The sequence below is a fragment of the Somniosus microcephalus genome, chromosome 1, assembly GCF_052327205.1.
Source record: "Somniosus microcephalus isolate GS21.2 chromosome 1, FLI_Smic_1.0, whole genome shotgun sequence".
Taxonomy (NCBI): Eukaryota; Metazoa; Chordata; class Chondrichthyes; order Squaliformes; family Somniosidae; genus Somniosus; species Somniosus microcephalus.
This window is the reverse complement of record NC_140987.1, coordinates 207977677-207991062: the sequence shown is the minus strand read 5'-3', so window position 1 is coordinate 207991062 and position 13386 is coordinate 207977677.

The window sequence follows — 13386 nt, the reverse complement described above, 5'->3', positions numbered from 1 at the left end:
GTGTCTGCCATCGTGTACACGGAGGAGCTGATTCGAGACTCCCTTATTGCGGGCCTCCGTTCAAATTATATTCGGCAGAAACTGTTCGAAAAGGAGGGACTGGACTTAAAACAGGCTATAGATATAGCGCGATCGCTGGATATGGCCCAGAAGAACTCTGAATCCTGTTCTCCAGGCCACGCGGCCCACTCCACCTCGTACGCGCCGTGGGGGCCGCCATCTTGGAAGCCATCTTCACCTCCCAGGTCTCAGGCCAGCCCAGCACCATCGGAGCCCCAGCCTCCACCCAGGAGCCCCACTACTGCCGCGATGCATCGGAGCCCGAAATGCTACTTCTGTGGCCAGGACAAAGACTCCAGGCATCTGTGCCCAGCGAAGGGCACCACTTGTTTTAAATGCGGGAAGAAAGGACATTTCAGCAAAGTCTGCAGCGGGAACCCCGCCTCCAACTCCACCACCGCTGCGTGCGCGCCATGGGAGTGGCCATCTTGGAAGCCATCTTGTCCACCCTCATGGAGTCCACCATCTTGCCCCGACTACACGGACCTCCAGGACCCACTGGTGGCCTCGATCACAGTGGATCAATCCAGGCCACATCCGTTGTCTAAATCGATGATGGACATAGAGGTAAACGGGAACAAGGTTAAATTCTTGATTGACTGCGGGAGCACCGAAAGCTTTATTCACCCTAGCCTGGTAAAACGGCTTTCTCTAACGATAGTCCCCACACAGGGCAAAATCGCCATGGCCGATAAGACCCATACCTCAAAAATTACAGGTTTCTGCGCGGTTATGTTGTCGGTAAAAGGCAATGATTACAGAGATTTTAAACTATTGATAATGCCAGATCTCTGTGTGAGCGTGATCTTGGGTCTGGACTTCCAGTGCCACCACCAAAGTATCACGCTTACCTACGGTGGGTCCCAGCCGCCCCTCACAGTGTGCGGTCTGGCTACGCTGAAGGTCAAGCCGCCCTCTCTGTTCGCCAACCTCGCACCCAACTGTCGACCCATAGCGACCAAGAGTAGGCGGTACAGCTGGGAGGATAGACAGTTCATTGCATCGGAAGTAGAAAGACTCAAGCGGGAGGGTATCATCGAATGCAGTACCAGCCCGTGGCGCGCCCAGGTAGTAGTAGTTAAGGGTAGCGAAAAGAAGCGGATGGTGATAGATTATAGCCAGACGGTTAATCTATACACCCAGCTAGACGCCTACCCTCTGCCCCGCATAGCGGATATGGTTAACCAAATCGCGCAATACCGGGTGTTTTCCACCATCAACCTAAAATCGGCATACCACCAGCTCCCCATTAGGCCGGAGGACCGTCCATACACCGCCTTCGAGGCGAACGGACGTCTCTACCACTTCCTCAGAGTCCCCTTTGGGGTAACGAACGGGGTCTCGGTCTTCCAGCGGGAGATGGACCGCATGGTCGATGAGAACCAGTTAACAGCCACCTACCCATACCTAGACAACGTCACCATCTGCGGCCACGACCAGCAAGACCACGACTCGAACCTCGCGAGATTTCTGAAAACCGCCCTCAGATTCAATCTCACCTACAATGAGGATAAGTGTGTCTTTAGCACCACGCGCCTCTGTATCCTGGGCTGCGTGGTGGAAAACGGGGAAATTGGTCCGGACCCCGACCGATTGCGCCCCCTACGGGAGCTACCCCTACCAAACACTCCCAAGGCCCTGAAAAGGTGCCTGGGGTTCTTCTCCTATTACGCCCAATGGGTCCCCAATTATTCCGACAAGGCCCGTCCCCTCCTGAAATCAACGTCCTTCCCGCTCACGGCCGAGGCCCACGCCGCCTTCAACAGCATTAAACATGACATTGAGAAGGCCGCGCTGCGGGCAGTGGACGAAAACATCCCTTTCCAGGTCGAAAGCGACGCGTCCGACTTCGCTTTAGCAGCCACCCTCAACCAGGATGGGTGGCCCGTAGCTTTTTTCTCAAGAACCCTCCAAGGGCCCGAGATCAGGCACTCCTCGGTAGAGAAGGAGGCCCAGGTCATAGTGGAGGCAGTGCGGCACTGGAGGCACTACCTAGCCGGCAAACGCTTCACCCTGCTTACCGACCAGCGGTCGGTAGCCTTCATGTTTAACAACAAACAGAGGGGGAAGATCAAGAACGACAAAATTCTCAGGTGGCGGATCGAACTCTCCACGTTTGAGTACGACATAATATATAGGCCGGGGGCCCTCAACGAATCCCCCGACGCCCTATCACGAGGGATGTGTGCCAGCATCCAGGGGGACAGGCTACAGGGCCTCCACAATGGCCTCTGCCACCCGGGGGTCACCCGGCTATTCCACTTTATAAAATCCTGTAACCTGCCCTATTCCATCAAGGAGGTCCGGTCTATGACCAGGGACTGCCGCACCTGTGCTGAATGCAAGCCCCGTTTTTTCAGACCCGACCGAGCCCACCTGATCAAAGCTACACAGCCATTCGAGCGCCTGAGCTTAGATTTCAAGGGACCACTCCCCTCCACCGACCGCAATGTGTACTTTCTCAACATTGTGGACGAGTACTCCCGCTTCCCATTCGCCTACCCCTGCCCAGATATGACCAGTGCCACGGTCATCAAGTGCCTCGGCAACCTGTTTTGCACGTTCGGCATGCCTAACTACATCCACACTGACAGGGGGGCGCCGTTCATGAGCGATGAACTGCACCAATACCTGCTGTCGAAGGGGATAGCCACGAGTCGGACCACTAGTTATAACCCCCGGGGTAATGGGCAAGTGGAGAGGGAGAACGCGACAGTGTGGAAGGCGGTCACCTTAGCACTAAGGTCTAAAGGCCTCCCCACCTCCCGCTGGCAGGAGGTCCTCCCAGACGTACTCCACTCGATAAGGTCGCTACTGTGTACTGCTACTAACGCCACTCCCCACGAGAAGATGTTTGTTTTCCCCTGCAAATCAACCTCAGGAGTATCCCTACCCTCGTGGCTCTCCACCCCAGGGACAGTCCTGTTACGGAAGCATGTGAGGGGCCACAAAATGGATCCCCTCGTGGAGGCAGTACACCTACTCCACGCAAACCCACAGTACGCGTACGTCAAGCACGCCGACGGGCGCGAAGACACCGTGTCCATAAAGGACCTCGCCTCGGCAGGAAGCGATGACGACGACCCATCACCACCACCCCCAGAAGAACCTCCACCATCCCCAGAGGTATCCTCACCACCCCCAGAAGTACCTGCAACACCTCCAGCACATGGGTATGCCCAGGAGGGCACCACGGACTCCCGGTCGGAACCCGAGGTACTGTTGCGACGTTCAGGAAGGACTATCACACCCCCGGACAGACTAAATCTGTAGAAGGGGTGAATGTGATGAAATATGCCTTCATCAGCCCATGTGTTTTACCTGCTTGTATTTTACCTGCTTGTATTTTACCTGCTTGTATTTTACCTGCTTGTATTGTGTGAACCGCCCCCTTTTGTTCCTATTGTGTGTATTGGCTACGCCCCTGTCTTTTGCCATATAAAGGTCTCAGGAGCTGTATGAGTCATTTACTACCAGACGAACCTGATGTGGGAAGACCTGCTATGCTGCTATGTTCTTAGTGATTAAAAGCCTTCAGTTGAATCCTTGTCTTTGAGTCATTGATGGCATACTGGGGACAAGCGAATCAAAGGTAGAGGTAAGGGTGTGATTGAGCAGATCTGTCGCTGCAGAAGTAACATGGTGAATGGAAGGCAAAGGTTAGATAGTTGGGAGTTTGAAAGTGCCATTATGAATAACTTGGGGGGAAGGGATGGTGCAGAAGGAAGTGGATTATGAACGGGGAAGGTGGATGTGAGTGGTGACAGATACAAATAAGTAATCAGAGATGGCTTCTGTGATTGAGGGGTGGAACAAGGTGAGGTGCTCAAAGGAAGAGAAGGTGCCAAAGGAGTAGGGGGACAGAACAAAGTGAGATTTGATGAACAGGGCCACATCGTCACCACGGTGATTTGGGTAAACCACGTTGCGGAAGGTAAAGCCAGGCGAGGAGGCTTCAGTAAGGTGCAAGATGTCATCGCCCTAAGCCTAGGCCATGATGTCAATGCAATCCTCCACAATAAGGGTATGGTTGGCAAGGGCCTTGTTTGCAAGTGAACAGACATTCTGGAGGGAGAGGGGCAGTCATAGAGTCATAGGGCTCGATTTTCCAAGCCCCGAGGAGGCGGGTTTGGAGGCAGGAGTGGTGGGAAAATTGTAGAATCGGGGGGCAGGAACCCATCCCGCCCCCAACCCGCCTCCATGCCAATGTCCCAAGAGGCGGGTAGCCGACCTGTCCTGGGAGCCGCCTCCCTAAGGCAGGAAGGGAATTAGTGCCAATTAACTGCCTCAAGCAGGTACCCCCTCAGCCTTCTCTGCTCTAAGGAAAACAACCCCAGTCTGTCCAGTCTCTCTTCATAGCTGAAATGCTCCAGCCCAGGTAACATCCTGGTGAATCTCCTCTGCACCCTCTCCAATGCAATCACATCCTTCCTATAGTGTGGCGACCAGAACTGTACACAGTATTCCAGCTGTGGCCTAACTAGCATTTTGTACAGCTTCATCATAACCTCCCTGCTCTTATATTCTATGCCTTGGCTAATGAAGGGAATTATCCCATATGCCTTTTTAACCACCTTATCTACCTGTCCTGCTGCCTTCAGGGATCTATGTACATGCACACCAAGGTCCCTCTGATCCTCTGTCCTTCCTAGGGTCCTACCATTCATTGTGTATTCCCTTGCCTTGTTAGTCCTCCCAAAATGCATCATCTCACACTTTTCAGGATTAAATTCCATTTGCCACTGTTCTGCCCATCTGACCAACCCGTCTATATCCTCCTGTAGCCTGAGGCTTCCCTCCTTGTTATTTACCACTCCACCAATTTTTGTGTCATCTGCGAACTTACTGATCATAAGGTGATTGTTGTTTCACTGACAGAGTTCACGGGGTCAATGGTAGGAGGGGTGAGCGGGAAGGGAACAAGGTTAGCAAGATTAGCCTTCAGTGGGCACTGTGGCTGAGAATGCCAGCGATAGAGGAGGATGGGACAATTGGGGTTGCCACTCCTAAGGAGGCAGTGACGAGTGCCTCAATGGGCCCTTCAGAGAATGCAAAAAGATGTACAGAGGGAAGCTGCTGGCTTATCCAGGAGTGAATCAAGCCTGGTCAGCAGCAGATGAATAGGAAGGTAGAGGAATAATGAAGGGTTGGGGTAGGCATTCAGAGGGCAAAGTACCCAAGAGGGGAGAAATGGCTGGGTAACTGGAAGGGCACATTGATGATTATATTGGTGCCGTTTCCTGCTCTTGCCTCGAACTGGAAAATTTCATCAGCTTTGCTTACAATTTCCACCCTTCCCTTGCCTTCACATGGTCCATCTCTGTCTCTTCCCTTCCCTTCCTCGACTTCTCTATCTCTATTTCTGGGGATAGGCTATTGACCAATATCCACGAGAGACCCACTGACTCCCATAGCTACCTTGACTACACATCCTCCCACCCCGCTTCCTGTAAACACTCTATTCCATTCCACCAGTTTCTCCGTCTCCGTCACATCTGTTCTGACAATGCCACCTTCCATGCCAATGCTTTCGATACGTCTTCCTTTTACCTCAACCAAGGATTCCCCTCCACCTTGGCTGACAGATCCCTTGACCATGTCCATTCTATTTCCCGCACTTCTGCTCTCACCCCTTCAGTGGCACAAACCTTTCAATGATCTCAGTAGATCATGAAACTTTAGTGCAAATCCACACTCAACCTCATCCTGCTGTGCCACTCATCACATCTCCATCACTCTGCCTTCCCTACCCTACTCCTGCATATCCTACTTACACCAACTTACCATGCACCTCCACCCATCCCTCTCTATCTATATTATCACATCCCCATCTCACTAGCCACCCCTCACACTTGCCCTCATCCTAGTCCAAGGGTAGGACTTGGGTGTGTTCATGTGTAGTTTCTTTTAATGTGGTGTCAAACATTGAAATCTTTATTTTCAACACTTTGCGTTCTTGGATAGATTTGTGTGCACCTTTGGAAGTGACTTAGTGAGACATAACGGTACCTCCCGCAATGGCGATGAGTGTGAAAGGAATGGCTTGGGCATTATAGGGATGCTTTATGGTGTTGGTGTGGGGTGGTGCCAACCTGGCGCATCATATGGCAGCCAGGATGTACAGCATCAAGTGATGTAAATCTGGCCATGGGGAGGCCATCCCTTGCCTCCCGGGCAGCAATGTGGTGCTGATGCCCTGTGTTCTGTGCAACACCAGCTGATTGTGGAGAAGGTTGGTATTGTTGTTGGTGCTGCTGGTGTGCCTGGTGCTGGTGCTGCTGGTGTTGGGGCTGATCGTGGTGGGATTCTGAGGACCAAGGTGAGATTTTTTCAAGGGCACCGATACTGATGTAGTAGATGGCAGGTGAAGTTGAGATGACAGAAGCGATCTGTCAGTGGTGAGGGAGGTTGTTCCAATGAGGTGATACTGAATAGAGAGTTTGCTCCAAACACTTGCAACCTACATAAAGCTCAATCTGTCTTCCAAATGCAGTAAGCAACAGCTTCTAACCTTGGAAAGTGAAGACCTATGAAATGGGAGCTTTTATAGACCATTTGCAGCTGTCAAGTAAAGAAATCATCCCATGCTGACACAACTCCCGACCTCCTTACCTAACGTGACCCCGAGCAGCAGGGAAACCATTGGCGAGCTCTAAAAATCAGCTTAAAATAGTTTTTAAGTGCCTGTTAACAAGCTCTTAATAATCTAAATTGAGTCCTGGAGCTGTTTGAGGGGCAGAGTATTAAATGGCCTCCCCCGCCGCTTGCTGTTCAGCGATGACAGACCCGATATCTGGGAGACTAGCGTGGAGGCGGGCTGACAGCAGGTTCGCTACCCGCTATCAAAACATTTTCTTTCCAGCCAACCCACCACCAAACGCTGACCCCAGAAAAATTCCCCCCATCAACTTTGTTTCTCTCGCCACAGATGCTGCCTGACCTGCTGAGTATTTCCAGCATTTTCAGTTTTTATTTCAGATTTACAGCATCTGCAGTATTTTGCTTTTGTATTAGGATAGCTATGTCTTGATATTAAGTGGAGAATAGGGAGAAGACAATAAGAGAGAGTGCAGAGTTAAAGTCAGAGGTCCCGTGAGGGGATGATGTTGACTTGTTGATAGAGTGGGGTCAGCTTGGAGCACCAATGAACTTATGTTCAGGCTCAGATACAGGTGTGGAGGGCAAGTGAGTCCTGGAGCTGTTTGAGGGGCAGTGTATTAATGGACAGACTGTTTGAGGTTCTACCATGGCAAATGGAGAGCCAAGGAGGCGTGGAAAGCTAACCTTGAGCCAGCATAAGGTTCAGAACAATGGCCCAGTAATTCCGGTCCCAACGCGTGAGTACGGACGGGGTACTCACGCGTGGGCCCTTTGGAAGTGCCGGATTTCAGCATGCACAGCGCATGCGCGGAAAACCGGCATTTCCTCTCCTCTGAACCAAGGGGTTAAGAGGCGGTTCCCTAGCGACGTTTGAGGCAGCGCGTACGCGTTGAACTTCGTTTTTTTGACAGGTTTGTCTGTGCGTGAAGGCCTCCACTTTTTACGAATGTAAAAAGCAGACGTAAGGACTTAGGCCTAGAAATTCAGTATAGCCACTTTTGGGGCGGCAAAGTCAGGCGGCCGCTAAAGTTTGCGCCCGCCGGAAAGTGGAGGCCACTTCGTCGATATTCAGTAGCTTTGGCCAAGGAGTTTGCTCGAGCGCTAAAACTGGCGTTGCACCCCTATCTTTAGGCGCTAAGCCGGCGGTGCAGAGTGATACCGCCGAGGCCGGGCGCAGTGCAGGTGCGGTCATTTCTTGATTGACAGCAGACACCCTGGCGCCGGCCAGCTCTTAAAGGGGGAAGGGTCGACTTGGTCTGCTGCCACGCCCTGGATACTGCAGCCCTCCAGCTAGGCCTAAACACTGCTGCTGGAGAGAAATAGCGCCAGGAAGGATGCAGAGGGCCCGTGAGCGAGCGCAGCGCTTCTCTGCCCATGATTTAAAGGTGCTGGTTAGGGCTTTGGAGAAGAGAAGCCATATCTTGTTCCCGGACAGTGGCAAGAAGGCTCCCAAGAGGCTGTACAGGAGAGCCTGGAGGGATATCACCCAGAGGGTCACAGCCACCTGCGATGTCCCCAGGACTGGTGTCCAATGCCGGAAAAAGTTTAACGACCTCACTCGGATTGTCAGGGTGAGTACCCTTTCCAGTGTCCTCCTCATCCTTGCATGTGCACCTCACATTATGGGCAAAGGGACCTCAAAGGCCTAATGGCCAGCCCTCATCCAGCAGCTATGGCACTGGCATGAACATCAATTGCACTTTCTGCACTTTACACACTGGCCAAGCTATTCGACCATTGGAGGCAGTGCACACAACAACAGGGCACCACACTGGCCAAGCTATTCGACCATGGGAGGCAGTGCACACAACAACAGGGCACCACACTGTACTTAGAGGCCGTCCTTTCTCTTGCAGGCCAAGCTGGCCCAGAATCTGAAGAGCCGGACTGTCACCGGGGGAGGCCGTGCCCAGTTCCAGCAGCTCAGTGACCTGGAGGAGCGCGTGGGTCGACTCATGGGTGCCCGGGTGATTGGCCCCGTTGCAATTGGAGATGCCGACCCTGTGCTGGGCCCCAATGGTAAGGACATGACCGTTTGGACCTCTCTCGTTCCCCTTGCGCTTCAGATCTACATCCTTTGCCACTGTCCGACCAATGCGCAGAATGCCACCACTCATGCCTCCCTCGCTGATGCCCTGTCCTCACTCTAAAGCTACTCTTGTGCCTTCCTGCTTTCAGCTGGTGAGGAGGAGGTCCCTGAAGCTGCGAGTGTCAGTCCCTCGGAAGAGGAGGACGAGGAGGAGCAAGAGGAAGGTGGCACATCGGGGGAACCCTCATCTGCGCCAGGGGATGGCAATGGAGGGGACACGTCTTCCCTGGAGGAGAGCCAGGGGGAAGTGTTGCAGGGGGGTGTAGCTCCTGTGCCCAGTGGCGTCCAGCCACGCGGGAAGGGTCGGGCAGCATGGCTGCCTTCTCCCCAGAGGGGGGAAGTGTTGCAGGGGAGTGTAGCTCCTGGGCCCAGTGGCGTCCAGCCACGCGGGAAGGGTCGGGCAGCTCGGCTGCCTTCTCCCCAGAGGGGGGAAGTGTTGCAGGGGAGTGTAGTTGCTGGGCCCAGTGGCGTCCAGCCACGCGGGACGGGTCGGCCAGCTCGGCGGCCTTCTCCCCAGAGGGAGAGTCCGGCCTCCAGTCCGGAGACGGTCCTCGCCCAGGAGGTGCGCCTCCTTGATCAAATGTCCGCGGACTCGGATCGTCGGCACACCGAGTTCATGGGGGTTGTGGCACGGTTGCCTGAGGCCATCGAGTCCCTGGCTCATAGTGTGTCCGATTTCGGGGCCTCACAGGCCAGGGGTTTCGAACAACTCGCGGCAGCACAGGCCAGGGGTCTCGAACAATTCGGGGCATCACAGGACGCGAGTCGGGCCGAATTCGGGGCATCACAGGACGCGAGTCGGGCCGAATTGAGGGCAGCACAGGTCGCGAGGCGGGACGAATTCAGGGCAGCACAGGACGCGAGTCGGGACGAATTCAGGGCAGCACAGGCAGCGAGTGGACAGTTGATCAGTGGTGCCGTGCAGTCATTGGCTGGTCTGATGCGGGCACAGACCAGGGCAGTACGGGCACTCACTGCTGCCACACTCGCTGTGTCAGGCAGGCATCGCCAGGGCACCCGCCGCGCTGCAGCAGCACAGCGCTCTGGCCTTCACCAGATTGCTGCGCTTGCTGCAGTGCCAGCCCGTTCGAGTTCCAGTGTCTCAGGCGAGCAGCGAGCGCCTGGCATCAGCCAGCTTGCCCCCATTGCTGCAGCCGCCACTGCCACTCCCCCAGCAAAGCTGCGACGAGCTGCTGGAGGGACTGATGCTGCCCAGCCACAGCTGCAGCAGTCAGCAGCCGGCCCCTCGAGGGCCAGAGCTCGTCTAGGCCGACCCCCAAGGGCATCTGCCGTCACGCAATGTGCCCCTCAGGAGCCTTCCCCCAGCCTTGCAGCACCCACAGGGCCCAGGTTGAGGTGGAGCAGCAGGTCGTCCAGGGGCCGGAAAAGCCTGGACAAGGACTCGCCCTCTCGGCACACAAAGTAGAGTGTGTTGGCAAATGTTTTTTTATATGGGGGTGGTTGTCTTGTCTATGGGGGGGGTTCTTTTGGTAAGGCCGAGGATGAAGGCCATTTGGATGGACAAGTTTTGTTATTCCTCCCCAGGTTGTGGGAGTGAGATATGTATTTGAGTGTTTTTTGGGGGTGTTGTCTGTTTTTCGGTTTCATGTGGGAAGGGCCCTGAGTTTGTTCAATAAAGCTTTTTCTTTATTCAGCTTGTCCATGTGTGATGTTTCAAGTGGTTGTTGCGTTAACCGGCTGAGGGCTTGCGGAGCGGCTGCATTCATGTGCGTTCATTGCCGCAAGCCATTCCCTGACAGGGGGCCTAGAAGTGTCGTTCAATAAGCCGCCGACGGACGGCCCTTGGACCTTGTGGCTCCCTCCTGGGCTGGTACTCCTCCTCCTCCTCCTCCTCCTCCTCATGGTCCTCCTGCTCATCCTCCTGAGGTGGTGGTCCAACGTGAGGTGGCAGTGCCTGAGTCCTGCGGATAGCCAGGTTGTGCAGCATGCAGCAAACGACGACGAACTGGGAGACTCTATCCGGTGAATACTGCAGAGATCCGCCGGAGCGATCCAGGCAGCGGAACCGTTGCTTGAGGACGCCAATTGTTTGCTCTATGATGTTCCTTGTGGCTTGATGGCTTTCGTTGTATGCCTCCTCAGCAGGGGTCCTGGGCGCGCGGAGCGGGGTCATGAGCCATGTACACAAAGGATAGCCTTTGTCCCCGATAAGCCATCCTCTTGGGGGAGGCTGTGCCTGGAACATGTCAGCCACAGTAGTCTGGCGCAGGATAAATGCATCGTGGCTGCTGCCTGGAAAGCGGGCATTGACAGCTAGGATGCGCTGCCTGTGGTCACACACCAGCTGTACATTGAGGGAATGGTAGCCCTTCCGGTTGCGGTAATCCTCGGCATTGTCGATAGGTGCCCGCAAAGCCACATGCGTGCAGTCAATGGCGCCCTGCACCATGGGGAAGTCGGCGATCCTCGCAAATCCGACAGCACGCTGCTCCTGCCTCTCTAGGGTCATGGGGAAGGAGATGAATTGGTGTCTCCTTGTGAAAAGGGCATCGGTGACCTGCCGGATGCAGCGATGCACGGCGAACTGGGAGATGTTAGCTATGTCCCCAGCAGCGGCTTGGAAGGAGCCGCTTGCATAAAAGTTCAGAGCCACCGTGACCTTCACTTCCGCCGACAGAGACGTCCTGCACATCAGCTGTGGACGCAGATCTCTGTGAAGCAGCTGGCAGATATCTGCAACCACCTCCCTTCTGAAGGGCAGCCTCTTAACACACTGCGCGGCAGTCATGGTGAGATAGGACACCTGCTGGCGGTATTCCCTGAGTGGGTAAGGCCTACGTTGCCGACGCCTGATGCCCCCTCTGCGTCTAGGCATGGCTGCCCCTCTCACACAGCGTCTGCGAGCCCTTCGCACATAATGCTGGAACTGAGGGTTGGAACCCCATGCAGCCCCCATAATATACTTGCAAACAGTGAAATCACAATGAGTCAAATTTCCAAGCTCTGGCCAGAAGCCAAAAATACCTCTCCTATGTTGGGCCAAATCAGTAAGGTGTCTTCCTTGGTCTCTGTCCAGAAATCCGTTGCACTAAAGTCATTGCAGCAAAATGGCTGGCCTTTATAGTTCAGTCTAAGTGCCCTTTAATTAGCGCTCCCCGAGGCCCGCAGGGCCTCTGCTGCGTTCCACTTCACAGTTCTTAACACTGCCACGCCCACATTGGGTGGGTGCGACTGAAGTTCCGGTTTGGGGCGCACAAAGGGCGTTGCACGACGAAATGACATCATAAGTTGCGCGCGCAGCTGAGCGCGCGCAAACACTTTGCGCCGGCGCTAAATGTCTACTGAAGTTGGGCGTAGGCGCAAATCGTTCTGCGCCCGGCCGCTAAGTGCCTAGCGCTCGAGATCTACTCCTCCTAAGGCGCTAACGGCTGGCGAACGCAACTGAATTTCTAGGCCTTAGTTTTATAAGGTAAGTGGTCTAATAATTAAAGTTAGAAATTTTTTCCCACAGGTTTATTATTTTTAAAGAATTTACAGTAAGTTAAGTTAATTTTTGGACCCGATTTCTTGAAAAAAAAATTTTGGCAGAAATTTGAATAATTGTTTAAATTATTTTTTTAAAGTTATTAATAGTTAATTTAATTATTGGAATGTTTTTTTAACTTTTATTTAAACTTTAAGTAGCGTTTTGGCGCCCGTACTTTTCATGAGTTTGACAGGTCTTATGTCTAACTCATGAATGGACTTTTGTAAACTCCCATTGGTTGCCCAGTGCTCACGTGATCCCAGCCGGCTCATCGCACTAAGTATGCTGCTGGATCACGCACGCACAGCACGCCGGGAGCTGAACCGGGCTGCAGACCGGAAATCCAAGCAGGCCCAGTCTTCAAATGTCAGCGCGATATGTAAGTGTAGGTCGGGGGCTTGCACCCGCGGGAAGCCCCCGACCCGAATTTCTGGGCCAATGTAGCTCTCATCAAAATAATAAAGCATAGACAATATTTCTATTACAAGAAGATTTCTGAATTTTCAACTTGTGACCCCCTAGTATGTGAACCCTTTGTCATAATAAACAATTTTGTGAGTTTTCTTTATAATTGTGTAATTTTAATTAAGCTCTCCCTAAATTTTCTTCTTTTCCAAAGAAAACAGGCCCAACTTCTTTTACATTTCCTCAGCACCTCAGTCCCTGATATCTTTGTTGTTAGTCTCTGTACCCGCTGAAACACATTTCAGTTGTACGATACTACATCAGTTTCTTTGCCTATCTGCTGTCTTGGGTTCGCGTAACAATTTTTTTCCAGCTGGCAAAGCCTATGAAACATATATTTCAATATAATGCAATATAAATGCAAAGGAAGGTTGAACACGACAATTCTATGATTCAGGTTTAAAGGAGAAAAAACCCTCAGAATAATGGAACAGCCTGGCAAGGAAATCATTCAATAGCCTTTTAATATAAATATAAAGATGTTTCTAATATAGGAATCCAAACAAGGACAGCAATAAAGCAAAGAAAATCCTTAACAAAGGATTTCCAGTTGATAATATTACATTTTTAATAAGCCTGTCACTGCAAAAAGTGTCTCTATTGAGTCCAATACAGATATAATAACACCAGAGCTTTGTAAAATCGAATCCCTCTGCAACTGCTTTCTTTATTAACTAGGATACAA